This window comes from Haliotis asinina, chromosome 5 (assembly GCF_037392515.1).
Source record: "Haliotis asinina isolate JCU_RB_2024 chromosome 5, JCU_Hal_asi_v2, whole genome shotgun sequence".
Lineage (NCBI taxonomy): Eukaryota > Metazoa > Mollusca > Gastropoda > Lepetellida > Haliotidae > Haliotis > Haliotis asinina.
This window is the reverse complement of record NC_090284.1, coordinates 2,226,703-2,248,423: the sequence shown is the minus strand read 5'-3', so window position 1 is coordinate 2,248,423 and position 21,721 is coordinate 2,226,703. Positions and strand designations below refer to the sequence as shown.

The following is a 21,721-nucleotide window of genomic DNA, read 5'->3' as shown; positions in this document are numbered from 1 at the left end:
GGCCTTTCAAACGAGATGCCAAAAGAAAGACGTTAATCACACAACATGCAAAAATATACGCTGTGAACAGGATTCGAACCTGCGCGGGAATAACCCATTGGATTTCAAGTCCAACGCCTTAACCACTCGGCCATCACAGCTCTCCCATATCCCCTCACTAGTAAAGGAACTATCTTGTAGAAAGTCAGCTTTAGTTAAATAGCAAAACTAAAAGTAAGACGCTGTGAACAGGATTCGAACCTGCGCGGGAATATCCCATTGGATTTCGAGTCCAACGCCTTAACCACTCGGCCATCACAGCACTCACGGCAGTCAAGTCAAAGAGAATCAAGCAACTTCTTGGGAGGGTTTCACCAGCTCAAAATGACACATCAATACTATTCCAAATGCACAATAACAAATTCTATCCTCGACACACTCGTCCATACACAGCACACAATGTTTAGGAAATAAAATAACAAACATTTCATCTGACTTTCTAAATTTTGTCTACGATTTCTTTCATTTTCTTTCTCCAACTCTACAGTTCAGCTGTCTACTTTCTACTCGGGCCAGTCTTTTGTCATATTTTGTGTCATCCAACAGTATTCACCAGTGGCCTTTCAAACGAGATGCCAAAAGAAAGACGTTAATCACACAACATGCAAAAAGATACGCTGTGAACAGGATTCGAACCTGCGCGGGAATAACCCATTGGATTTCAAGTCCAACGCCTTAACCACTCGGCCATCACAGCTCTCCCATATCTCCTCACTAGTAAAGGAACTATCTTGTAGAAAGTCAGCTTTAGTTAAATAGCAAAACTAAAAGTAAGACGCTGTGAACAGGATTCGAACCTGCGCGGGAATATCCCATTGGATTTCGAGTCCAACGCCTTAACCACTCGGCCATCACAGCTCTCACGGCAGTCAAGTCAAACAGACTCAAGCAACTTCTTGGGAGGGTTTCACCAGCTCAAAATGACACATCAATACTATTCCAAATGCACAATAACAAATTCTATCCTCGACACACTCGTCCATACACAGCACACAATGTTTAGGAAATAAAATAACAAACATTTCATCTGACTTTCTAAATTTTGTCTACGATTTCTTTCATTTTCTTTCTCCCACTCTACAGTTCAGCTGTCTACTTTCTACTCGGGCCAGTCTTTTGTCATATTTTGTGTCGTCCAACAGTATTCACTAGTGGCCTTTCAAACGAGATGCCAAAAGAAAGACGTTAATCTCACAACATGCAAAAAGATACGCTGTGAACAGGATTCGAACCAGCGTCTGAAAAACCCATTGGATTTCAAGTCCAACGCCTTAACCACTCGGCCATCACAGCTCTCCCATATCCCCTCACTAGTAAAGGAACTATCTTGTAGAAAGTCAGCTTTAGTTAAATAGCAAAACTAAAAGTAAGACGCTATGTCAAACTCAAGCAACTTCTTGGGAGGGTTTCACCAGCTCAAAATGACACATCAATACTATTCCAAATGCACAATAACAAATTCTATCCTCGACACACTCGTCCATACACAGCACACAATGTTTAGGAAATAAAATAACAAACATTTCATCTGACTTTCTAAATTTTGTCTACGATTTCTTTCATTTTCTTTCTCCAACTCTACAGTTCAGCTGTCTACTTTCTACTCGGGCCAGTCTTTTGTCATATTTTGTGTCATCCAACAGTATTCACTAGTGGCCTTTCAAACGAGATGCCAAAAGAAAGACGTTAATCACACAACATGCAAAAATATACGCTGTGAACAGGATTCGAACCTGCGCGGGAATAAACCATTGGATTTCAAGTCCAACGCCTTAACCACTCGGCCATCACAGCTCTCCCATATCCCCTCACTAGTAAAGGAACTATCTTGTAGAAAGTCAGCTTTAGTTAAATAGCAAAACTAAAAGTAAGACGCTGTGAACAGGATTCGAACCTGCGCGGGAATATCCCATTGGATTTCGAGTCCAACGCCTTAACCACTCGGCCATCACAGCACTCACGGCAGTCAAGTCAAACAGAATCAAGCAACTTCTTGGGAGGGTTTCACCAGCTCAAAATGACACATCAATACTATTCCAAATGCACAATAACAAATTCTATCCTCGACACACTCGTCCATACACAGCACACAATGTTTAGGAAATAAAATAACAAACATTTCATCTGACTTTCTAAATTTTGTCTACGATTTCTTTCATTTTCTTTCTCCCACTCTACAGTTCAGCTGTCTACTTTCTACTCGGGCCAGTCTTTTGTCATATTTTGTGTCATCCAACAGTATTCACCAGTGGCCTTTCAAACGAGATGCCAAAAGAAAGACGTTAATCACACAACATGCAAAAAGATACGCTGTGAACAGGATTCGAACCTGCGCGGGAATATCCCATTGGATTTCAAGTCCAACGCCTTAACCACTCGGCCATCACAGCTCTCACGACAGTCAAGTCAAACAGACTCAAGCAACTTCTTGGGAGGGTTTCACCAGCTCAAAATGACACATCAATACTATTCCAAATGCACAATAACAAATTCTATCCTCGACACACTCGTCCATACACAGCACACAATGTTTAGGAAATAAAATAACAAACATTTCATCTGACTTTCTAAATTTTGTCTACGATTTCTTTCATTTTCTTTCTCCCACTCTACAGTTCAGCTGTCTACTTTCTACTCGGGCCAGTCTTTTGTCATATTTTGTGTCATCCAACAGTATTCACTAGTGGCCTTTCAAACGAGATGCCAAAAGAAAGACGTTAATCACACAACATGCAAAAAGATACGCTGTGAACAGGATTCGAACCTGCGCGGGAATAACCCATTGGATTTCAAATCCAACGGCTTAACCACTCGGCCATCACAGCTCTCCCATATCCCCTCAGTAGTAAAGGAACTATCTTGTAGAAAGTCAGCTTTAGTTAAGTAGCAAAACTAAAATTAAGACGCTGTGAACAGGATTCGAACCTGCGCGGGAATATCCCATTGGATTTCGAGTCCAACGCCTTAACCACTCGGCCATCACAGCTCTCACGGCAGTCAAGTCAAACAGACTCAAGCAACTTCTTGGGAGGGTTTCACCAGCTCAAAATGACACATCAATACTATTCCAAATGCACAATAACAAATTCTATCCTCGACACACTCGTCCATACACAGCACACAATGTTTAGGAAATAAAATAACAAATATTTCATCTGACTTTCTAAATTTTGTCTACGATTTCTTTCATTTTCTTTCTCCCACTCTACAGTTCAGCTGTCTACTTTTTACTCGGGCCAGTCTTTTGTCATATTTTGTGTCACCCAACAGTATTCACTAGTGGCCTTTCAAACGAGATGCCAAAAGAAAGACGTTAATCTCACAACATGCAAAAAGATACGCTGTGAACAGGATTCAAACCTGCGCGGGAATAACCCATTGGATTTCAAGTCCAACGCCTTAACAACTCGGCCATCACAGCTCTCCCATATCCCCTCACTAGTAAAGGAACTATCTTGTAGAAAGTCAGCTTTAGTTAAATAGCAAAACTAAAAGTAAGACGCTGTGAACAGGATTCGAACCTGCGCGGGAATATCCCATTGGATTTCAAGTCCAACGCCTTAACCACTCGGCCATCACAGCTCTCCCACATCCCCTCACTAGTAAAGGAAGTATCTTGTAGAAAGTCAGCTTTAGTTAAATAGCAAAACTAAAAGTAAGACGCTATGACAAACTCAAGTAACTTCTTGGGAGGGTTTCACCAGCTCAAAATGACACATCAATACTATTCCAAATGCACAATAACAAATTCTTTCCTCGACACACTCGTCCATACACAGCACACAATGTTTAGGAAATAAAATAACAAACATTTCATCTGACTTTCTAAATTTTGTCTACGATTTCTTTCATTTTCTTTCTCCCACTCTACAGTTCAGCTGTCTACTTTCTACTCGGGCCAGTCTTTTGTCATATTTTGTGTCATCCAACAGTATTCACTAGTGGCCTTTCAAACGAGATGCCAAAAGAAAGACGTTAATCACACAACATGCAAAAAGATACGCTGTGAACAGGATTCGAACCTGCGCGGGAATAACCCATTGGATTTCAAGTCCAACGCCTTAACCACTCGGCCATCACAACTCTCCCATATCCCCTCACTAGTAAAGGAACTATCTTGTAGAAAGTCAGCTTTAGTTAAATAGCAAAACTAAAAGTAAGACGCTGTGAACAGGATTCGAACCTGCGCAGGAATATCCCATTGGATTTCGAGTCCAACGCCTTAACCACTCGGCCATCACCGCACTCACGGCAGTCAAGTCAAACAGAATCAAGCAACTTCTTGGGAGGGTTTCACCAGCTCAAAATGACACATCAATACTATTCCAAATGCACAATAACAAATTCTATCCTCGACACACTCGTCCATACACAGCACACAATGTTTAGGAAATAAAATAACAAACATTTCATCTGACTTTCTAAATTTTGTCTACGATTTCTTTCATTTTCTTTCTCCCACTCTACAGTTCAGCTGTCTACTTTTTACTCGGGCCAGTCTTTTGTCATATTTTGTGTCACCCAACAGTATTCACTAGTGGCCTTTCAAACGAGATGCCAAAAGAAAGACGTTAATCTCACAACATGCAAAAAGATACGCTGTGAACAGGATTCGAACCTGCGCGGGAATAACCCATTGGATTTCAAATCCAACGCCTTAACAACTCGGCCATCACAGCTCTCCCATATCCCCTCACTAGTAAAGGAACTATCTTGTAGAAAGTCAGCTTTAGTTAAATAGCAAAACTAAAAGTAAGACGCTGTGAACAGGATTCGAACCTGCGCGGGAATATCCCATTGGATTTCAAGTCCAACGCCTTAACCACTCGGCCATCACAGCTCTCCCACATCCCCTCACTAGTAAAGGAACTATCTTGTAGAAAGTCAGCTTTAGTTAAATAGCAAAACTAAAAGTAAGACGCTATGACAAACTCAAGCAACTTCTTGGGAGGGTTTCACCAGCTCAAAATGACACATCAATACTATTCCAAATGCACAATAACAAATTCTATCCTCGACACACTCGTCCATACACAGCACACAATGTTTAGGAAATAAAATAACAAACATTTCATCTGACTTTCTAAATTTTGTCTACGATTTCTTTCATTTTCTTTCTCCCACTCTACAGTTCAGCTGTCTACTTTCTACTCGGGCCAGTCTTTTGTCATATTTTGTGTCATCCAACAGTATTCACTAGTGGCCTTTCAAACGAGATGCCAAAAGAAAGACGTTAATCACACAACATGCAAAAAGATACGCTGTGAACAGGATTCGAACCTGCGCGGGAATAACCCATTGGATTTCAAGTCCAACGCCTTAACCACTCGGCCATCACAACTCTCCCATATCCCCTCACTAGTAAAGGAACTATCTTGTAGAAAGTCAGCTTTAGTTAAATAGCAAAACTAAAAGTAAGACGCTGTGAACAGGATTCGAACCTGCGCAGGAATATCCCATTGGATTTCGAGTCCAACGCCTTAACCACTCGGCCATCACAGCACTCACGGCAGTCAAGTCAAACAGAATCAAGCAACTTCTTGGGAGGGTTTCACCAGCTCAAAATGACACATCAATACTATTCCAAATGCACAATAACAAATTCTATCCTCGACACACTCGTTAATACACAGCACACAATGTTTAGGAAATAAAATAACAAACATTTCATCTGACTTTCTAAATTTTGTCTACGATTTCTTTCATTTTCTTTCTCCCACTCTACAGTTGAGCTGTCTACTTTCTACTCGGGCCAGTCTTTTGTCATATTTTGTGTCATCCAACAGTATTCACTAGTGGCCTTTCAAACGAGATGCCAAAAGAAAGACGTTAATCACACAACATGCAAAAAGATACGCTGTGAACAGGATTCGAACCTGCGCGGGAATAACCCATTGGATTTCAAGTCCAACGCCTTAACCACTCGGCCATCACAGCTCTCCCATATCCCCTCACTAGTAAAGGAACTATCTTGTAGAAAGTCAGCTTTAGTTAAATAGCAAAACTAAAAGTAAGACGCTGTGAACAGGATTCGAACCTGCGCGGGAATATCCCATTGGATTTCAAGTCCAACGCCTTAACCACTCGGCCATCACAGCTCTCCCACATCCCCTCACTAGTAAAGGAACTATCTTGTAGAAAGTCAGCTTTAGTTAAATAGCAAAACTAAAAGTAAGACGCTATGACAAACTCAAGCAACTTCTTGGGAGGGTTTCACCAGCTCAAAATGACACATCAATACTATTCCAAATGCACAATAACAAATTCTATCCTCGACACACTCGTCCATACACAGCACACAATGTTTAGGAAATAAAATAACAAACATTTCATCTGACTTTCTAAATTTTGTCTACGATTTCTTTCATTTTCTTTCTCCCACTCTACAGTTCAGCTGTCTACTTTCTACTCGGGCCAGTCTTTTGTCATATTTTGTGTCATCCAACAGTATTCACTAGTGGCCTTTCAAACGAGATGCCAAAAGAAAGACGTTAATCACACAACATGCAAAAAGATACGCTGTGAACAGGATTCGAACCTGCGCGGGAATAACCCATTGGATTTCAAGTCCAACGCCTTAACCACTCGGCCATCACAACTCTCCCATATCCCCTCACTAGTAAAGGAACTATCTTGTAGAAAGTCAGCTTTAGTTAAATAGCAAAACTAAAAGTAAGACGCTGTGAACAGGATTCGAACCTGCGCAGGAATATCCCATTGGATTTCGAGTCCAACGCCTTAACCACTCGGCCATCACAGCACTCACGGCAGTCAAGTCAAACAGAATCAAGCAACTTCTTGGGAGGGTTTCACCAGCTCAAAATGACACATCAATACTATTCCAAATGCACAATAACAAATTCTATCCTCGACACACTCGTTAATACACAGCACACAATGTTTAGGAAATAAAATAACAAACATTTCATCTGACTTTCTAAATTTTGTCTACGATTTCTTTCATTTTCTTTCTCCCACTCTACAGTTGAGCTGTCTACTTTCTACTCGGGCCAGTCTTTTGTCATATTTTGTGTCATCCAACAGTATTCACTAGTGGCCTTTCAAACGAGATGCCAAAAGAAAGACGTTAATCACACAACATGCAAAAAGATACGCTGTGAACAGGATTCGAACCTGCGCGGGAATAACCCATTGGATTTCAAGTCCAACGCCTTAACCACTCGGCCATCACAGCTCTCCCATATCCCCTCACTAGTAAAGGAACTATCTTGTAGAAAGTCAGCTTTAGTTAAATAGCAAAACTAAAAGTAAGACGCTGTGAACAGGATTCGAACCTGCGCGGGAATATCCCATTGGATTTCGAGTCCAACGCCTTAACCACTCGGCCATCACAGCACTCACGGCAGTCAAGTCAAACAGAATCAAGCAACTTCTTGGGAGGGTTTCACCAGCTCAAAATGACACATCAATACTATTCCAAATGCACAATAACAAATTCTATCCTCGACACACTCGTCCATACACAGCACACAATGTTTAGGAAATAAAATAACAAACATTTCATCTGACTTTCTAAATTTTGTCTACGATTTCTTTCATTTTCTTTCTCCCACTCTACAGTTCAGCTGTCTACTTTCTACTCGGGCCAGTCTTTTGTCATATTTTGTGTCATCCAACAGTATTCACCAGTGGCCTTTCAAACGAGATGCCAAAAGAAAGACGTTAATCACACAACATGCAAAAAGATACGCTGTGAACAGGATTCGAACCTGCGCGGGAATAACCCATTGGATTTCAAGTCCAACGCCTTAACCACTCGGCCATCACAGCTCTCCCATATCCCCTCACTAGTAAAGGAACTATCTTGTAGAAAGTCAGCTTTAGTTAAATAGCAAAACTAAAAGTAAGACGCTGTGAACAGGATTCGAACCTGCGCGGGAATATCCCATTGGATTTCGAGTCCAACGCCTTAACCACTCGGCCATCACAGCACTCACGGCAGTCAAGTCAAACAGAATCAAGCAACTTCTTGGGAGGGTTTCACCAGCTCAAAATGACACATCAATACTATTCCAAATGCACAATAACAAATTCTATCCTCGACACACTCGTCCATACACAGCACACAATGTTTAGGAAATAAAATAACAAACATTTCATCTGACTTTCTAAATTTTGTCTACGATTTCTTTCATTTTCTTTCTCCCACTCTACAGTTCAGCTGTCTACTTTCTACTCGGGCCAGTCTTTTGTCATATTTTGTGTCATCCAACAGTATTCACCAGTGGCCTTTCAAACGAGATGCCAAAAGAAAGACGTTAATCACACAACATGCAAAAAGATACGCTGTGAACAGGATTCGAACCTGCGCGGGAATAACCCATTGGATTTCAAGTCCAACGCCTTAACCACTCGGCCATCACAGCTCTCCCATATCCCCTCACTAGTAAAGGAACTATCTTGTAGAAAGTCAGCTTTAGTTAAATAGCAAAACTAAAAGTAAGACGCTGTGAACATGATTCGAACCTGCGCGGGAATATCCCATTGGATTTCGAGTCCAACGCCTTAACCACTCGCCCATCACAGCACTCACGGCAGTCAAGTCAAACAGAATCAAGCAACTTCTTGGGAGGGTTTCACCAGCTCAAAATGACACATCAATACTATTCCAAATGCACAATAACAAATTCTATCCTCGACACACTCGTCCATACACAGCACACAATGTTTAGGAAATAAAATAACAAACATTTCATCTGACTTTCTAAATTTTGTCTACGATTTCTTTCATTTTCTTTCTCCCACTCTACAGTTCAGCTGTCTACTTTCTACTCGGGCCAGTCTTTTGTCATATTTTGTGTCATCCAACAGTATTCACCAGTGGCCTTTCAAACGAGATGCCAAAACAAAGACGTTAATCACACAACATGCAAAAAGATACGCTGTGAACAGGATTCGAACCTGCGCGGGAATATCCCATTGGATTTCGAGTCCAACGCCTTAACCACTCGGCCATCACAGCACTCACGGCAGTCAAGTCAAACAGAATCAAGCAACTTCTTGGGAGGGTTTCACCAGCTCAAAATGACACATCAATACTATTCCAAATGCACAATAACAAATTCTATCCTCGACACACTCGTCCATACACAGCACACAATGTTTAGGAAATAAAATAACAAACATTTCATCTGACTTTCTAAATTTTGTCTACGATTTCTTTCATTTTCTTTCTCCCACTCTACAGTTCAGCTGTCTACTTTCTACTCGGGCCAGTCTTTTGTCATATTTTGTGTCATCCAACAGTATTCACCAGTGGCCTTTCAAACGAGATGCCAAAAGAAAGACGTTAATCACACAACATGCAAAAAGATACGCTGTGAACAGGATTCGAACCTGCGCGGGAATAACCCATTGGATTTCAAGTCCAACGCCTTAACCACTCGGCCATCACAGCTCTCCCATATCCCCTCACTAGTAAAGGAACTATCTTGTAGAAAGTCAGCTTTAGTTAAATAGCAAAACTAAAAGTAAGACGCTGTGAACAGGATTCGAACCTGCGCGGGAATATCCCATTGGATTTCGAGTCCAACGCCTTAACCACTCGCCCATCACAGCACTCACGGCAGTCAAGTCAAACAGAATCAAGCAACTTCTTGGGAGGGTTTCACCAGCTCAAAATGACACATCAATACTATTCCAAATGCACAATAACAAATTCTATCCTCGACACACTCGTCCATACACAGCACACAATGTTTAGGAAATAAAATAACAAACATTTCATCTGACTTTCTAAATTTTGTCTACGATTTCTTTCATTTTCTTTCTCCCACTCTACAGTTCAGCTGTCTACTTTCTACTCGGGCCAGTCTTTTGTCATATTTTGTGTCATCCAACAGTATTCACCAGTGGCCTTTCAAACGAGATGCCAAAAGAAAGACGTTAATCACACAACATGCAAAAGATACGCTGTGAACAGGATTCGAACCTGCGCGGGAATAACCCATTGGATTTCAAGTCCAACGCCTTAACCACTCGGCCATCACAGCTCTCCCATATCCCCTCACTAGTAAAGGAACTATCTTGTAGAAAGTCAGCTTTAGTTAAATAGCAAAACTAAAAGTAAGACGCTGTGAACAGGATTCGAACCTGCGCGGGAATATCCCATTGGATTTCGAGTCCAACGCCTTAACCACTCGGCCATCACAGCACTCACGGCAGTCAAGTCAAACAGACTCAAGCAACTTCTTGGGAGGGTTTCACCAGCTCAAAATGACACATCAATACTATTCCAAATGCACAATAACAAATTCTATCCTCGACACACTCGTCCATACACCGCACACAATGTTTAGGAAATAAAATAACAAACATTTCATCTGACTTTCTAAATTTTGTCTACGATTTCTTTCATTTTCTTTCTCCCACTCTACAGTTCAGCTGTCTACTTTCTACTCGGGCCAGTCTTTTGTCATATTTTGTGTCATCCAACAGTATTCACTAGTGGCCTTTCAAACGAGATGCCAAAAGAAAGACGTTAATCACACAACATGCAAAAAGATACGCTGTGAACAGGATTCGAACCTGCGCGGGAATAACCCATTGGATTTCAAGTCCAACGCCTTAACCACTCGGCCATCACAGCTCTCCCATATCCCCTCACTAGTAAAGGAACTATCTTGTAGAAAGTCAGCTTTAGTTAAATAGCAAAACTAAAAGTAAGACGCTGTGAACAGGATTCGAACCTGCGCGGGAATATCCCATTGGATTTCGAGTCCAACGCCTTAACCACTCGGCCATCACAGCACTCACGGCAGTCAAGTCAAACAGAATCAAGCAACTTCTTGGGAGGGTTTCACCAGCTCAAAATGACACATCAATACTATTCCAAATGCACAATAACAAATTCTATCCTCGACACACTCGTCCATACACAGCACACAATGTTTAGGAAATAAAATAACAAACATTTCATCTGACTTTCTAAATTTTGTCTACGATTTCTTTCATTTTCTTTCTCCCACTCTACAGTTCAGCTGTCTACTTTCTACTCGGGCCAGTCTTTTGTCATATTTTGTGTCATCCAACAGTATTCACCAGTGGCCTTTCAAACGAGATGCCAAAAGAAAGACGTTAATCACACAACATGCAAAAAGATACGCTGTGAACAGGATTCGAACCTGCGCGGGAATAACCCATTGGATTTCAAGTCCAACGCCTTAACCACTCGGCCATCACAGCTCTCCCATATCCCCTCACTAGTAAAGGAACTATCTTGTAGAAAGTCAGCTTTAGTTAAATAGCAAAACTAAAAGTAAGACGCTGTGAACAGGATTCGAACCTGCGCGGGAATATCCCATTGGATTTCGAGTCCAACGCCTTAACCACTCGCCCATCACAGCACTCACGGCAGTCAAGTCAAACAGACTCAAGCAACTTCTTGGGAGGGTTTCACCAGCTCAAAATGACACATCAATACTATTCCAAATGCACAATAACAAATTCTATCCTCGACACACTCGTCCATACACAGCACACAATGTTTAGGAAATAAAATAACAAACATTTCATCTGACTTTCTAAATTTTGTCTACGATTTCTTTCATTTTCTTTCTCCCACTCTACAGTTCAGCTGTCTACTTTCTACTCGGGCCAGTCTTTTGTCATATTTTGTGTCATCCAACAGTATTCACCAGTGGCCTTTCAAACGAGATGCCAAAAGAAAGACGTTAATCACACAACATGCAAAAAGATACGCTGTGAACAGGATTCGAACCTGCGCGGGAATAACCCATTGGATTTCAAGTCCAACGCCTTAACCACTCGGCCATCACAGCTCTCCCATATCCCCTCACTAGTAAAGGAACTATCTTGTAGAAAGTCAGCTTTAGTTAAATAGCAAAACTAAAAGTAAGACGCTGTGAACAGGATTCGAACCTGCGCGGGAATATCCCATTGGATTTCGAGTCCAACGCCTTAACCACTCGGCCATCACAGCACTCACGGCAGTCAAGTCAAACAGACTCAAGCAACTTCTTGGGAGGGTTTCACCAGCTCAAAATGACACATCAATACTATTCCAAATGCACAATAACAAATTCTATCCTCGACACACTCGTCCATACACCGCACACAATGTTTAGGAAATAAAATAACAAACATTTCATCTGACTTTCTAAATTTTGTCTACGATTTCTTTCATTTTCTTTCTCCCACTCTACAGTTCAGCTGTCTACTTTCTACTCGGGCCAGTCTTTTGTCATATTTTGTGTCATCCAACAGTATTCACTAGTGGCCTTTCAAACGAGATGCCAAAAGAAAGACGTTAATCACACAACATGCAAAAAGATACGCTGTGAACAGGATTCGAACCTGCGCGGGAATAACCCATTGGATTTCAAGTCCAACGCCTTAACCACTCGGCCATCACAGCTCTCCCATATCCCCTCACTAGTAAAGGAACTATCTTGTAGAAAGTCAGCTTTAGTTAAATAGCAAAACTAAAAGTAAGACGCTGTGAACAGGATTCGAACCTGCGCGGGAATATCCCATTGGATTTCGAGTCCAACGCCTTAACCACTCGGCCATCACAGCACTCACGGCAGTCAAGTCAAACAGAATCAAGCAACTTCTTGGGAGGGTTTCACCAGCTCAAAATGACACATCAATACTATTCCAAATGCACAATAACAAATTCTATCCTCGACACACTCGTCCATACACAGCACACAATGTTTAGGAAATAAAATAACAAACATTTCATCTGACTTTCTAAATTTTGTCTACGATTTCTTTCATTTTCTTTCTCCCACTCTACAGTTCAGCTGTCTACTTTCTACTCGGGCCAGTCTTTTGTCATATTTTGTGTCATCCAACAGTATTCACCAGTGGCCTTTCAAACGAGATGCCAAAAGAAAGACGTTAATCACACAACATGCAAAAAGATACGCTGTGAACAGGATTCGAACCTGCGCGGGAATAACCCATTGGATTTCAAGTCCAACGCCTTAACCACTCGGCCATCACAGCTCTCCCATATCCCCTCACTAGTAAAGGAACTATCTTGTAGAAAGTCAGCTTTAGTTAAATAGCAAAACTAAAAGTAAGACGCTGTGAACAGGATTCGAACCTGCGCGGGAATATCCCATTGGATTTCGAGTCCAACGCCTTAACCACTCGCCCATCACAGCACTCACGGCAGTCAAGTCAAACAGACTCAAGCAACTTCTTGGGAGGGTTTCACCAGCTCAAAATGACACATCAATACTATTCCAAATGCACAATAACAAATTCTATCCTCGACACACTCGTCCATACACAGCACACAATGTTTAGGAAATAAAATAACAAACATTTCATCTGACTTTCTAAATTTTGTCTACGATTTCTTTCATTTTCTTTCTCCCACTCTACAGTTCAGCTGTCTACTTTCTACTCGGGCCAGTCTTTTGTCATATTTTGTGTCATCCAACAGTATTCACCAGTGGCCTTTCAAACGAGATGCCAAAAGAAAGACGTTAATCACACAACATGCAAAAAGATACGCTGTGAACAGGATTCGAACCTGCGCGGGAATAACCCATTGGATTTCAAGTCCAACGCCTTAACCACTCGGCCATCACAGCTCTCCCATATCCCCTCACTAGTAAAGGAACTATCTTGTAGAAAGTCAGCTTTAGTTAAATAGCAAAACTAAAAGTAAGACGCTGTGAACAGGATTCGAACCTGCGCGGGAATATCCCATTGGATTTCGAGTCCAACGCCTTAACCACTCGGCCATCACAGCACTCACGGCAGTCAAGTCAAACAGACTCAAGCAACTTCTTGGGAGGGTTTCACCAGCTCAAAATGACACATCAATACTATTCCAAATGCACAATAACAAATTCTATCCTCGACACACTCGTCCATACACCGCACACAATGTTTAGGAAATAAAATAACAAATATTTCATCTGACTTTCTAAATTTTGTCTACGATTTCTTTCATTTTCTTTCTCCCACTCTACAGTTGAGCTGTCTACTTTCTACTCGGGCCAGTCTTTTGTCATATTTTGTGTCATCCAACAGTATTCACTAGTGGCCTTTCAAACGAGATGCCAAAAGAAAGACGTTAATCACACAACATGCAAAAAGATACGCTGTGAACAGGATTCGAACCTGCGCGGGAATAACCCATTGGATTTCAAGTCCAACGCCTTAACCACTCGGCCATCACAGCTCTCCCATATCCCCTCACTAGTAAAGGAACTATCTTGTAGAAAGTCAGCTTTAGTTAAATAGCAAAACTAAAAGTAAGACGCTGTGAACAGGATTCGAACCTGCGCGGGAATATCCCATTGGATTTCGAGTCCAACGCCTTAACCACTCGGCCATCACAGCACTCACGGCAGTCAAGTCAAACAGAATCAAGCAACTTCTTGGGAGGGTTTCACCAGCTCAAAATGACACATCAATACTATTCCAAATGCACAATAACAAATTCTATCCTCGACACACTCGTCCATACACAGCACACAATGTTTAGGAAATAAAATAACAAACATTTCATCTGACTTTCTAAATTTTGTCTACGATTTCTTTCATTTTCTTTCTCCCACTCTACAGTTCAGCTGTCTACTTTCTACTCGGGCCAGTCTTTTGTCATATTTTGTGTCATCCAACAGTATTCACCAGTGGCCTTTCAAACGAGATGCCAAAAGAAAGACGTTAATCACACAACATGCAAAAAGATACGCTGTGAACAGGATTCGAACCTGCGCGGGAATAACCCATTGGATTTCAAGTCCAACGCCTTAACCACTCGGCCATCACAGCTCTCCCATATCTCCTCACTAGTAAAGGAACTATCTTGTAGAAAGTCAGCTTTAGTTAAATAGCAAAACTAAAAGTAAGACGCTGTGAACAGGATTCGAACCTGCGCGGGAATATCCCATTGGATTTCGAGTCCAACGCCTTAACCACTCGGCCATCACAGCACTCACGGCAGTCAAGTCAAACAGACTCAAGCAACTTCTTGGGAGGGTTTCACCAGCTCAAAATGACACATCAATACTATTCCAAATGCACAATAACAAATTCTATCCTCGACACACTCGTCCATACACAGCACACAATGTTTAGGAAATAAAATAACAAACATTTCATCTGACTTTCTAAATTTTGTCTACGATTTCTTTCATTTTCTTTCTCCCACTCTACAGTTGAGCTGTCTACTTTCTACTCGGGCCAGTCTTTTGTCATATTTTGTGTCATCCAACAGTATTCACTAGTGGCCTTTCAAACGAGATGCCAAAAGAAAGACGTTAATCACACAACATGCAAAAAGATACGCTGTGAACAGGATTCGAACCTGCGCGGGAATAACCCATTGGATTTCAAGTCCAACGCCTTAACCACTCGGCCATCACAGCTCTCCCATATCCCCTCACTAGTAAAGGAACTATCTTGTAGAAAGTCAGCTTTAGTTAAATAGCAAAACTAAAAGTAAGACGCTGTGAACAGGATTCGAACCTGCGCGGGAATATCCCATTGGATTTCGAGTCCAACGCCTTAACCACTCGGCCATCACAGCACTCACGGCAGTCAAGTCAAACAGAATCAAGCAACTTCTTGGGAGGGTTTCACCAGCTCAAAATGACACATCAATACTATTCCAAATGCACAATAACAAATTCTATCCTCGACACACTCGTCCATACACAGCACACAATGTTTAGGAAATAAAATAACAAACATTTCATCTGACTTTCTAAATTTTGTCTACGATTTCTTTCATTTTCTTTCTCCCACTCTACAGTTCAGCTGTCTACTTTCTACTCGGGCCAGTCTTTTGTCATATTTTGTGTCATCCAACAGTATTCACTAGTGGCCTTTCAAACGAGATGCCAAAAGAAAGACGTTAATCACACAACATGCAAAAAGATACGCTGTGAACAGGATTCGAACCTGCGCGGGAATAACCCATTGGATTTCAAGTCCAACGCCTTAACCACTCGGCCATCACAGCTCTCCCATATCCCCTCACTAGTAAAGGAACTATCTTGTAGAAAGTCAGCTTTAGTTAAATAGCAAAACTAAAAGTAAGACGCTGTGAACAGGATTCGAACCTGCGCGGGAATATCCCATTGGATTTCGAGTCCAACGCCTTAACCACTCGGCCATCACAGCACTCACGGCAGTCAAGTCAAACAGAATCAAGCAACTTCTTGGGAGGGTTTCACCAGCTCAAAATGACACATCAATACTATTCCAAATGCACAATAACAAATTCTATCCTCGACACACTCGTCCATACACAGCACACAATGTTTAGGAAATAAAATAACAAACATTTCATCTGACTTTCTAAATTTTGTCTACGATTTCTTTCATTTTCTTTCTCCCACTCTACAGTTCAGCTGTCTACTTTCTACTCGGGCCAGTCTTTTGTCATATTTTGTGTCATCCAACAGTATTCACCAGTGGCCTTTCAAACGAGATGCCAAAAGAAAGACGTTAATCACACAACATGCAAAAAGATACGCTGTGAACAGGATTCGAACCTGCGCGGGAATAACCCATTGGATTTCAAGTCCAACGCCTTAACCACTCGGCCATCACAGCTCTCCCATATCCCCTCACTAGTAAAGGAACTATCTTGTAGAAAGTCAGCTTTAGTTAAATAGCAAAACTAAAAGTAAGACGCTGTGAACAGGATTCGAACCTGCGCGGGAATATCCCATTGGATTTCGAGTCCAACGCCTTAACCACTCGCCCATCACAGCACTCACGGCAGTCAAGTCAAACAGACTCAAGCAACTTCTTGGGAGGGTTTCACCAGCTCAAAATGACACATCAATACTATTCCAAATGCACAATAACAAATTCTATCCTCGACACACTCGTCCATACACAGCACACAATGTTTAGGAAATAAAATAACAAACATTTCATCTGACTTTCTAAATTTTGTCTACGATTTCTTTCATTTTCTTTCTCCCACTCTACAGTTCAGCTGTCTACTTTCTACTCGGGCCAGTCTTTTGTCATATTTTGTGTCATCCAACAGTATTCACCAGTGGCCTTTCAAACGAGATGCCAAAAGAAAGACGTTAATCACACAACATGCAAAAAGATACGCTGTGAACAGGATTCGAACCTGCGCGGGAATAACCCATTGGATTTCAAGTCCAACGCCTTAACCACTCGGCCATCACAGCTCTCCCATATCCCCTCACTAGTAAAGGAACTATCTTGTAGAAAGTCAGCTTTAGTTAAATAGCAAAACTAAAAGTAAGACGCTGTGAACAGGATTCGAACCTGCGCGGGAATATCCCATTGGATTTCGAGTCCAACGCCTTAACCACTCGGCCATCACAGCACTCACGGCAGTCAAGTCAAACAGACTCAAGCAACTTCTTGGGAGGGTTTCACCAGCTCAAAATGACACATCAATACTATTCCAAATGCACAATAACAAATTCTATCCTCGACACACTCGTCCATACACCGCACACAATGTTTAGGAAATAAAATAACAAATATTTCATCTGACTTTCTAAATTTTGTCTACGATTTCTTTCATTTTCTTTCTCCCACTCTACAGTTGAGCTGTCTACTTTCTACTCGGGCCAGTCTTTTGTCATATTTTGTGTCATCCAACAGTATTCACTAGTGGCCTTTCAAACGAGATGCCAAAAGAAAGACGTTAATCACACAACATGCAAAAAGATACGCTGTGAACAGGATTCGAACCTGCGCGGGAATAACCCATTGGATTTCAAGTCCAACGCCTTAACCACTCGGCCATCACAGCTCTCCCATATCCCCTCACTAGTAAAGGAACTATCTTGTAGAAAGTCAGCTTTAGTTAAATAGCAAAACTAAAAGTAAGACGCTGTGAACAGGATTCGAACCTGCGCGGGAATATCCCATTGGATTTCGAGTCCAACGCCTTAACCACTCGGCCATCACAGCACTCACGGCAGTCAAGTCAAACAGAATCAAGCAACTTCTTGGGAGGGTTTCACCAGCTCAAAATGACACATCAATACTATTCCAAATGCACAATAACAAATTCTATCCTCGACACACTCGTCCATACACAGCACACAATGTTTAGGAAATAAAATAACAAACATTTCATCTGACTTTCTAAATTTTGTCTACGATTTCTTTCATTTTCTTTCTCCCACTCTACAGTTCAGCTGTCTACTTTCTACTCGGGCCAGTCTTTTGTCATATTTTGTGTCATCCAACAGTATTCACCAGTGGCCTTTCAAACGAGATGCCAAAAGAAAGACGTTAATCACACAACATGCAAAAAGATACGCTGTGAACAGGATTCGAACCTGCGCGGGAATAACCCATTGGATTTCAAGTCCAACGCCTTAACCACTCGGCCATCACAGCTCTCCCATATCTCCTCACTAGTAAAGGAACTATCTTGTAGAAAGTCAGCTTTAGTTAAATAGCAAAACTAAAAGTAAGACGCTGTGAACAGGATTCGAACCTGCGCGGGAATATCCCATTGGATTTCGAGTCCAACGCCTTAACCACTCGGCCATCACAGCACTCACGGCAGTCAAGTCAAACAGACTCAAGCAACTTCTTGGGAGGGTTTCACCAGCTCAAAATGACACATCAATACTATTCCAAATGCACAATAACAAATTCTATCCTCGACACACTCGTCCATACACAGCACACAATGTTTAGGAAATAAAATAACAAACATTTCATCTGACTTTCTAAATTTTGTCTACGATTTCTTTCATTTTCTTTCTCCCACTCTACAGTTGAGCTGTCTACTTTCTACTCGGGCCAGTCTTTTGTCATATTTTGTGTCATCCAACAGTATTCACTAGTGGCCTTTCAAACGAGATGCCAAAAGAAAGACGTTAATCACACAACATGCAAAAAGATACGCTGTGAACAGGATTCGAACCTGCGCGGGAATAACCCATTGGATTTCAAGTCCAACGCCTTAACCACTCGGCCATCACAGCTCTCCCATATCCCCTCACTAGTAAAGGAACTATCTTGTAGAAAGTCAGCTTTAGTTAAATAGCAAAACTAAAAGTAAGACGCTGTGAACAGGATTCGAACCTGCGCGGGAATATCCCATTGGATTTCGAGTCCAACGCCTTAACCACTCGGCCATCACAGCACTCACGGCAGTCAAGTCAAACAGAATCAAGCAACTTCTTGGGAGGGTTTCACCAGCTCAAAATGACACATCAATACTATTCCAAATGCACAATAACAAATTCTATCCTCGACACACTCGTCCATACACAGCACACAATGTTTAGGAAATAAAATAACAAACATTTCATCTGACTTTCTAAATTTTGTCTACGATTTCTTTCATTTTCTTTCTCCCACTCTACAGTTCAGCTGTCTACTTTCTACTCGGGCCAGTCTTTTGTCATATTTTGTGTCATCCAACAGTATTCACCAGTGGACTTTCAAACGAGATGCCAAAAGAAAGACGTTAATCACACAACATGCGAAAAGATACGCTGTGAACAGGATTCGAACCTGCGCGGGAATAACCCATTGGATTTCAAGTCCAACGCCTTAACCACTCGGCCATCACAGCTCTCCCATATCTCCTCACTAGTAAAGGAACTATCTTGTAGAAAGTCAGCTTTAGTTAAATAGCAAAACTAAAAGTAAGACGCTGTGAACAGGATTCGAACCTGCGCGGGAATATCCCATTGGATTTCGAGTCCAACGCCTTAACCACTCGGCCATCACAGCACTCACGGCAGTCAAGTCAAACAGAATCAAGCAACTTCTTGGGAGGGTTTCACCAGCTCAAAATGACACATCAATACTATTCCAAATGCACAATAACAAATTCTATCCTCGACACACTCGTCCATACACAGCACACAATGTTTAGGAAATAAAATAACAAACATTTCATCTGACTTTCTAAATTTTGTCTACGATTTCTTTCATTTTCTTTCTCCCACTCTACAGTTCAGCTGTCTACTTTCTACTCGGGCCAGTCTTTTGTCATATTTTGTGTCATCCAACAGTATTCACCAGTGGCCTTTCAAACGAGATGCCAAAAGAAAGACGTTAATCACACAACATGCAAAAAGATACGCTGTGAACAGGATTCGAACCTGCGCGGGAATAACCCATTGGATTTCAAGTCCAACGCCTTAACCACTCGGCCATCACAGCTCTCCCATATCCCCTCACTAGTAAAGGAACTATCTTGTAGAAAGTCAGCTTTAGTTAAATAGCAAAACTAAAAGTAAGACGCTGTGAACAGGATTCGAACCTGCGCGGGAATATCCCATTGGATTTCGAGTCCAACGCCTTAACCACTCGGCCATCACAGCACTCACGGCAGTCAAGTCAAACAGAATCAAGCAACTTCTTGGGAGGGTTTCACCAGCTCAAAATGACACATCAATACTATTCCAAATGCACAATAACAAATTCTATCCTCGACACACTCGTCCATACACAGCACACAATGTTTAGGAAATAAAATAACAAACATTTCATCTGACTTTCTAAATTTTGTCTACGATTTCTTTCATTTTCTTTCTCCCACTCTACAGTTGAGCTGTCTACTTTCTACTCGGGCCAGTCTTTTGTCATATTTTGTGTCATCCAACAGTATTCACTAGTGGCCTTTCAAACGAGATGCCAAAAGAAAGACGTTAATCACACAACATGCAAAAAGATACGCTGTGAACAGGATTCGAACCTGCGCGGGAATAACCCATTGGATTTCAAGTCCAACGCCTTAACCACTCGGCCATCACAGCTCTCCCATATCCCCTCACTAGTAAAGGAACTATCTTGTAGAAAGTCAGCTTTAGTTAAATAGCAAAACTAAAAGTAAGACGCTGTGAACAGGATTCGAACCTGCGCGGGAATATCCCATTGGATTTCGAGTCCAACGCCTTAACCACTCGGCCATCACAGCACTCACGGCAGTCAAGTCAAACAGAATCAAGCAACTTCTTGGGAGGGTTTCACCAGCTCAAAATGACACATCAATACTATTCCAAATGCACAATAACAAATTCTATCCTCGACACACTCGTCCATACACAGCACACAATGTTTAGGAAATAAAATAACAAACATTTCATCTGACTTTCTAAATTTTGTCTACGATTTCTTTCATTTTCTTTCTCCCACTCTACAGTTCAGCTGTCTACTTTCTACTCGGGCCAGTCTTTTGTCATATTTTGTGTCATCCAACAGTATTCACCAGTGGACTTTCAAACGAGATGCCAAAAGAAAGACGTTAATCACACAACATGCGAAAAGATACGCTGTGAACAGGATTCGAACCTGCGCGGGAATAACCCATTGGATTTCAAGTCCAACGCCTTAACCACTCGGCCATCACAGCTCTCCCATATCTCCTCACTAGTAAAGGAACTATCTTGTAGAAAGTCAGCTTTAGTTAAATAGCAAAACTAAAAGTAAGACGCTGTGAACAGGATTCGAACCTGCGCGGGAATATCCCATTGGATTTCGAGTCCAACGCCTTAACCACTCGGCCATCACAGCACTCACGGCAGTCAAGTCAAACAGAATCAAGCAACTTCTTGGGAGGGTTTCACCAGCTCAAAATGACACATCAATACTATTCCAAATGCACAATAACAAATTCTATCCTCGACACACTCGTCCATACACAGCACACAATGTTTAGGAAATAAAATAACAAACATTTCATCTGACTTTCTAAATT

At 41.6% G+C, this 21,721-nt stretch overlaps 51 non-coding genes across 51 annotated transcripts; all 51 read right to left on the bottom strand.

Moving 5' to 3' along the window:
* Window positions 1-58: 58 nt before the first annotated feature.
* Trnas-uga (transfer RNA serine (anticodon UGA)) lies at window positions 59-140 on the bottom strand. Its single transcript has one exon. It is a non-coding gene; the product is annotated as a tRNA-Ser (tRNA).
* A 79-nt stretch (window positions 141-219) lies between these two features.
* Trnas-cga (transfer RNA serine (anticodon CGA)) lies at window positions 220-301 on the bottom strand. Its single transcript has one exon. It is a non-coding gene; the product is annotated as a tRNA-Ser (tRNA).
* A 353-nt stretch (window positions 302-654) lies between these two features.
* Window positions 655-736, bottom strand: Trnas-uga (transfer RNA serine (anticodon UGA)). The gene has a single exon. It is a non-coding gene; the product is annotated as a tRNA-Ser (tRNA).
* A 79-nt stretch (window positions 737-815) lies between these two features.
* Window positions 816-897, bottom strand: Trnas-cga (transfer RNA serine (anticodon CGA)). The gene has a single exon. It is a non-coding gene; the product is annotated as a tRNA-Ser (tRNA).
* Window positions 898-1,912: 1,015 nt separating this feature from the next.
* On the bottom strand, window positions 1,913-1,994 carry Trnas-cga (transfer RNA serine (anticodon CGA)). Its single transcript has one exon. It is a non-coding gene; the product is annotated as a tRNA-Ser (tRNA).
* Window positions 1,995-2,943: 949 nt separating this feature from the next.
* Window positions 2,944-3,025, bottom strand: Trnas-cga (transfer RNA serine (anticodon CGA)). The gene has a single exon. It is a non-coding gene; the product is annotated as a tRNA-Ser (tRNA).
* Window positions 3,026-5,894: 2,869 nt separating this feature from the next.
* Window positions 5,895-5,976, bottom strand: Trnas-uga (transfer RNA serine (anticodon UGA)). The gene has a single exon. It is a non-coding gene; the product is annotated as a tRNA-Ser (tRNA).
* Window positions 5,977-7,152: 1,176 nt separating this feature from the next.
* Trnas-uga (transfer RNA serine (anticodon UGA)) lies at window positions 7,153-7,234 on the bottom strand. Its single transcript has one exon. It is a non-coding gene; the product is annotated as a tRNA-Ser (tRNA).
* Window positions 7,235-7,313: 79 nt separating this feature from the next.
* On the bottom strand, window positions 7,314-7,395 carry Trnas-cga (transfer RNA serine (anticodon CGA)). The gene has a single exon. It is a non-coding gene; the product is annotated as a tRNA-Ser (tRNA).
* A 353-nt stretch (window positions 7,396-7,748) lies between these two features.
* On the bottom strand, window positions 7,749-7,830 carry Trnas-uga (transfer RNA serine (anticodon UGA)). Its single transcript has one exon. It is a non-coding gene; the product is annotated as a tRNA-Ser (tRNA).
* A 79-nt stretch (window positions 7,831-7,909) lies between these two features.
* Window positions 7,910-7,991, bottom strand: Trnas-cga (transfer RNA serine (anticodon CGA)). Its single transcript has one exon. It is a non-coding gene; the product is annotated as a tRNA-Ser (tRNA).
* Window positions 7,992-8,344: 353 nt separating this feature from the next.
* Trnas-uga (transfer RNA serine (anticodon UGA)) lies at window positions 8,345-8,426 on the bottom strand. The gene has a single exon. It is a non-coding gene; the product is annotated as a tRNA-Ser (tRNA).
* A 514-nt stretch (window positions 8,427-8,940) lies between these two features.
* On the bottom strand, window positions 8,941-9,022 carry Trnas-cga (transfer RNA serine (anticodon CGA)). Its single transcript has one exon. It is a non-coding gene; the product is annotated as a tRNA-Ser (tRNA).
* A 353-nt stretch (window positions 9,023-9,375) lies between these two features.
* On the bottom strand, window positions 9,376-9,457 carry Trnas-uga (transfer RNA serine (anticodon UGA)). The gene has a single exon. It is a non-coding gene; the product is annotated as a tRNA-Ser (tRNA).
* A 513-nt stretch (window positions 9,458-9,970) lies between these two features.
* On the bottom strand, window positions 9,971-10,052 carry Trnas-uga (transfer RNA serine (anticodon UGA)). The gene has a single exon. It is a non-coding gene; the product is annotated as a tRNA-Ser (tRNA).
* Window positions 10,053-10,131: 79 nt separating this feature from the next.
* Window positions 10,132-10,213, bottom strand: Trnas-cga (transfer RNA serine (anticodon CGA)). Its single transcript has one exon. It is a non-coding gene; the product is annotated as a tRNA-Ser (tRNA).
* A 353-nt stretch (window positions 10,214-10,566) lies between these two features.
* Window positions 10,567-10,648, bottom strand: Trnas-uga (transfer RNA serine (anticodon UGA)). Its single transcript has one exon. It is a non-coding gene; the product is annotated as a tRNA-Ser (tRNA).
* Window positions 10,649-10,727: 79 nt separating this feature from the next.
* Trnas-cga (transfer RNA serine (anticodon CGA)) lies at window positions 10,728-10,809 on the bottom strand. The gene has a single exon. It is a non-coding gene; the product is annotated as a tRNA-Ser (tRNA).
* Window positions 10,810-11,162: 353 nt separating this feature from the next.
* Window positions 11,163-11,244, bottom strand: Trnas-uga (transfer RNA serine (anticodon UGA)). Its single transcript has one exon. It is a non-coding gene; the product is annotated as a tRNA-Ser (tRNA).
* A 514-nt stretch (window positions 11,245-11,758) lies between these two features.
* Trnas-uga (transfer RNA serine (anticodon UGA)) lies at window positions 11,759-11,840 on the bottom strand. The gene has a single exon. It is a non-coding gene; the product is annotated as a tRNA-Ser (tRNA).
* Window positions 11,841-11,919: 79 nt separating this feature from the next.
* On the bottom strand, window positions 11,920-12,001 carry Trnas-cga (transfer RNA serine (anticodon CGA)). Its single transcript has one exon. It is a non-coding gene; the product is annotated as a tRNA-Ser (tRNA).
* A 353-nt stretch (window positions 12,002-12,354) lies between these two features.
* Trnas-uga (transfer RNA serine (anticodon UGA)) lies at window positions 12,355-12,436 on the bottom strand. The gene has a single exon. It is a non-coding gene; the product is annotated as a tRNA-Ser (tRNA).
* Window positions 12,437-12,515: 79 nt separating this feature from the next.
* Window positions 12,516-12,597, bottom strand: Trnas-cga (transfer RNA serine (anticodon CGA)). Its single transcript has one exon. It is a non-coding gene; the product is annotated as a tRNA-Ser (tRNA).
* Window positions 12,598-12,950: 353 nt separating this feature from the next.
* Trnas-uga (transfer RNA serine (anticodon UGA)) lies at window positions 12,951-13,032 on the bottom strand. Its single transcript has one exon. It is a non-coding gene; the product is annotated as a tRNA-Ser (tRNA).
* A 514-nt stretch (window positions 13,033-13,546) lies between these two features.
* Window positions 13,547-13,628, bottom strand: Trnas-uga (transfer RNA serine (anticodon UGA)). Its single transcript has one exon. It is a non-coding gene; the product is annotated as a tRNA-Ser (tRNA).
* Window positions 13,629-13,707: 79 nt separating this feature from the next.
* On the bottom strand, window positions 13,708-13,789 carry Trnas-cga (transfer RNA serine (anticodon CGA)). Its single transcript has one exon. It is a non-coding gene; the product is annotated as a tRNA-Ser (tRNA).
* Window positions 13,790-14,142: 353 nt separating this feature from the next.
* Trnas-uga (transfer RNA serine (anticodon UGA)) lies at window positions 14,143-14,224 on the bottom strand. Its single transcript has one exon. It is a non-coding gene; the product is annotated as a tRNA-Ser (tRNA).
* A 79-nt stretch (window positions 14,225-14,303) lies between these two features.
* Trnas-cga (transfer RNA serine (anticodon CGA)) lies at window positions 14,304-14,385 on the bottom strand. Its single transcript has one exon. It is a non-coding gene; the product is annotated as a tRNA-Ser (tRNA).
* Window positions 14,386-14,738: 353 nt separating this feature from the next.
* Trnas-uga (transfer RNA serine (anticodon UGA)) lies at window positions 14,739-14,820 on the bottom strand. Its single transcript has one exon. It is a non-coding gene; the product is annotated as a tRNA-Ser (tRNA).
* Window positions 14,821-14,899: 79 nt separating this feature from the next.
* Window positions 14,900-14,981, bottom strand: Trnas-cga (transfer RNA serine (anticodon CGA)). Its single transcript has one exon. It is a non-coding gene; the product is annotated as a tRNA-Ser (tRNA).
* Window positions 14,982-15,334: 353 nt separating this feature from the next.
* Window positions 15,335-15,416, bottom strand: Trnas-uga (transfer RNA serine (anticodon UGA)). Its single transcript has one exon. It is a non-coding gene; the product is annotated as a tRNA-Ser (tRNA).
* Window positions 15,417-15,495: 79 nt separating this feature from the next.
* Trnas-cga (transfer RNA serine (anticodon CGA)) lies at window positions 15,496-15,577 on the bottom strand. Its single transcript has one exon. It is a non-coding gene; the product is annotated as a tRNA-Ser (tRNA).
* A 353-nt stretch (window positions 15,578-15,930) lies between these two features.
* On the bottom strand, window positions 15,931-16,012 carry Trnas-uga (transfer RNA serine (anticodon UGA)). The gene has a single exon. It is a non-coding gene; the product is annotated as a tRNA-Ser (tRNA).
* Window positions 16,013-16,091: 79 nt separating this feature from the next.
* Window positions 16,092-16,173, bottom strand: Trnas-cga (transfer RNA serine (anticodon CGA)). Its single transcript has one exon. It is a non-coding gene; the product is annotated as a tRNA-Ser (tRNA).
* A 353-nt stretch (window positions 16,174-16,526) lies between these two features.
* Trnas-uga (transfer RNA serine (anticodon UGA)) lies at window positions 16,527-16,608 on the bottom strand. The gene has a single exon. It is a non-coding gene; the product is annotated as a tRNA-Ser (tRNA).
* A 514-nt stretch (window positions 16,609-17,122) lies between these two features.
* Window positions 17,123-17,204, bottom strand: Trnas-uga (transfer RNA serine (anticodon UGA)). Its single transcript has one exon. It is a non-coding gene; the product is annotated as a tRNA-Ser (tRNA).
* Window positions 17,205-17,283: 79 nt separating this feature from the next.
* On the bottom strand, window positions 17,284-17,365 carry Trnas-cga (transfer RNA serine (anticodon CGA)). The gene has a single exon. It is a non-coding gene; the product is annotated as a tRNA-Ser (tRNA).
* A 353-nt stretch (window positions 17,366-17,718) lies between these two features.
* Window positions 17,719-17,800, bottom strand: Trnas-uga (transfer RNA serine (anticodon UGA)). Its single transcript has one exon. It is a non-coding gene; the product is annotated as a tRNA-Ser (tRNA).
* Window positions 17,801-17,879: 79 nt separating this feature from the next.
* On the bottom strand, window positions 17,880-17,961 carry Trnas-cga (transfer RNA serine (anticodon CGA)). The gene has a single exon. It is a non-coding gene; the product is annotated as a tRNA-Ser (tRNA).
* Window positions 17,962-18,314: 353 nt separating this feature from the next.
* Window positions 18,315-18,396, bottom strand: Trnas-uga (transfer RNA serine (anticodon UGA)). Its single transcript has one exon. It is a non-coding gene; the product is annotated as a tRNA-Ser (tRNA).
* Window positions 18,397-18,475: 79 nt separating this feature from the next.
* Window positions 18,476-18,557, bottom strand: Trnas-cga (transfer RNA serine (anticodon CGA)). Its single transcript has one exon. It is a non-coding gene; the product is annotated as a tRNA-Ser (tRNA).
* Window positions 18,558-18,910: 353 nt separating this feature from the next.
* Trnas-uga (transfer RNA serine (anticodon UGA)) lies at window positions 18,911-18,992 on the bottom strand. Its single transcript has one exon. It is a non-coding gene; the product is annotated as a tRNA-Ser (tRNA).
* Window positions 18,993-19,071: 79 nt separating this feature from the next.
* On the bottom strand, window positions 19,072-19,153 carry Trnas-cga (transfer RNA serine (anticodon CGA)). Its single transcript has one exon. It is a non-coding gene; the product is annotated as a tRNA-Ser (tRNA).
* Window positions 19,154-19,506: 353 nt separating this feature from the next.
* Window positions 19,507-19,588, bottom strand: Trnas-uga (transfer RNA serine (anticodon UGA)). Its single transcript has one exon. It is a non-coding gene; the product is annotated as a tRNA-Ser (tRNA).
* A 79-nt stretch (window positions 19,589-19,667) lies between these two features.
* On the bottom strand, window positions 19,668-19,749 carry Trnas-cga (transfer RNA serine (anticodon CGA)). The gene has a single exon. It is a non-coding gene; the product is annotated as a tRNA-Ser (tRNA).
* Window positions 19,750-20,102: 353 nt separating this feature from the next.
* On the bottom strand, window positions 20,103-20,184 carry Trnas-uga (transfer RNA serine (anticodon UGA)). Its single transcript has one exon. It is a non-coding gene; the product is annotated as a tRNA-Ser (tRNA).
* A 79-nt stretch (window positions 20,185-20,263) lies between these two features.
* Trnas-cga (transfer RNA serine (anticodon CGA)) lies at window positions 20,264-20,345 on the bottom strand. Its single transcript has one exon. It is a non-coding gene; the product is annotated as a tRNA-Ser (tRNA).
* Window positions 20,346-20,698: 353 nt separating this feature from the next.
* Trnas-uga (transfer RNA serine (anticodon UGA)) lies at window positions 20,699-20,780 on the bottom strand. The gene has a single exon. It is a non-coding gene; the product is annotated as a tRNA-Ser (tRNA).
* Window positions 20,781-20,859: 79 nt separating this feature from the next.
* Trnas-cga (transfer RNA serine (anticodon CGA)) lies at window positions 20,860-20,941 on the bottom strand. The gene has a single exon. It is a non-coding gene; the product is annotated as a tRNA-Ser (tRNA).
* Window positions 20,942-21,294: 353 nt separating this feature from the next.
* Trnas-uga (transfer RNA serine (anticodon UGA)) lies at window positions 21,295-21,376 on the bottom strand. Its single transcript has one exon. It is a non-coding gene; the product is annotated as a tRNA-Ser (tRNA).
* Window positions 21,377-21,455: 79 nt separating this feature from the next.
* On the bottom strand, window positions 21,456-21,537 carry Trnas-cga (transfer RNA serine (anticodon CGA)). Its single transcript has one exon. It is a non-coding gene; the product is annotated as a tRNA-Ser (tRNA).
* Between the last annotated feature and the right edge of the window lie 184 nt (window positions 21,538-21,721).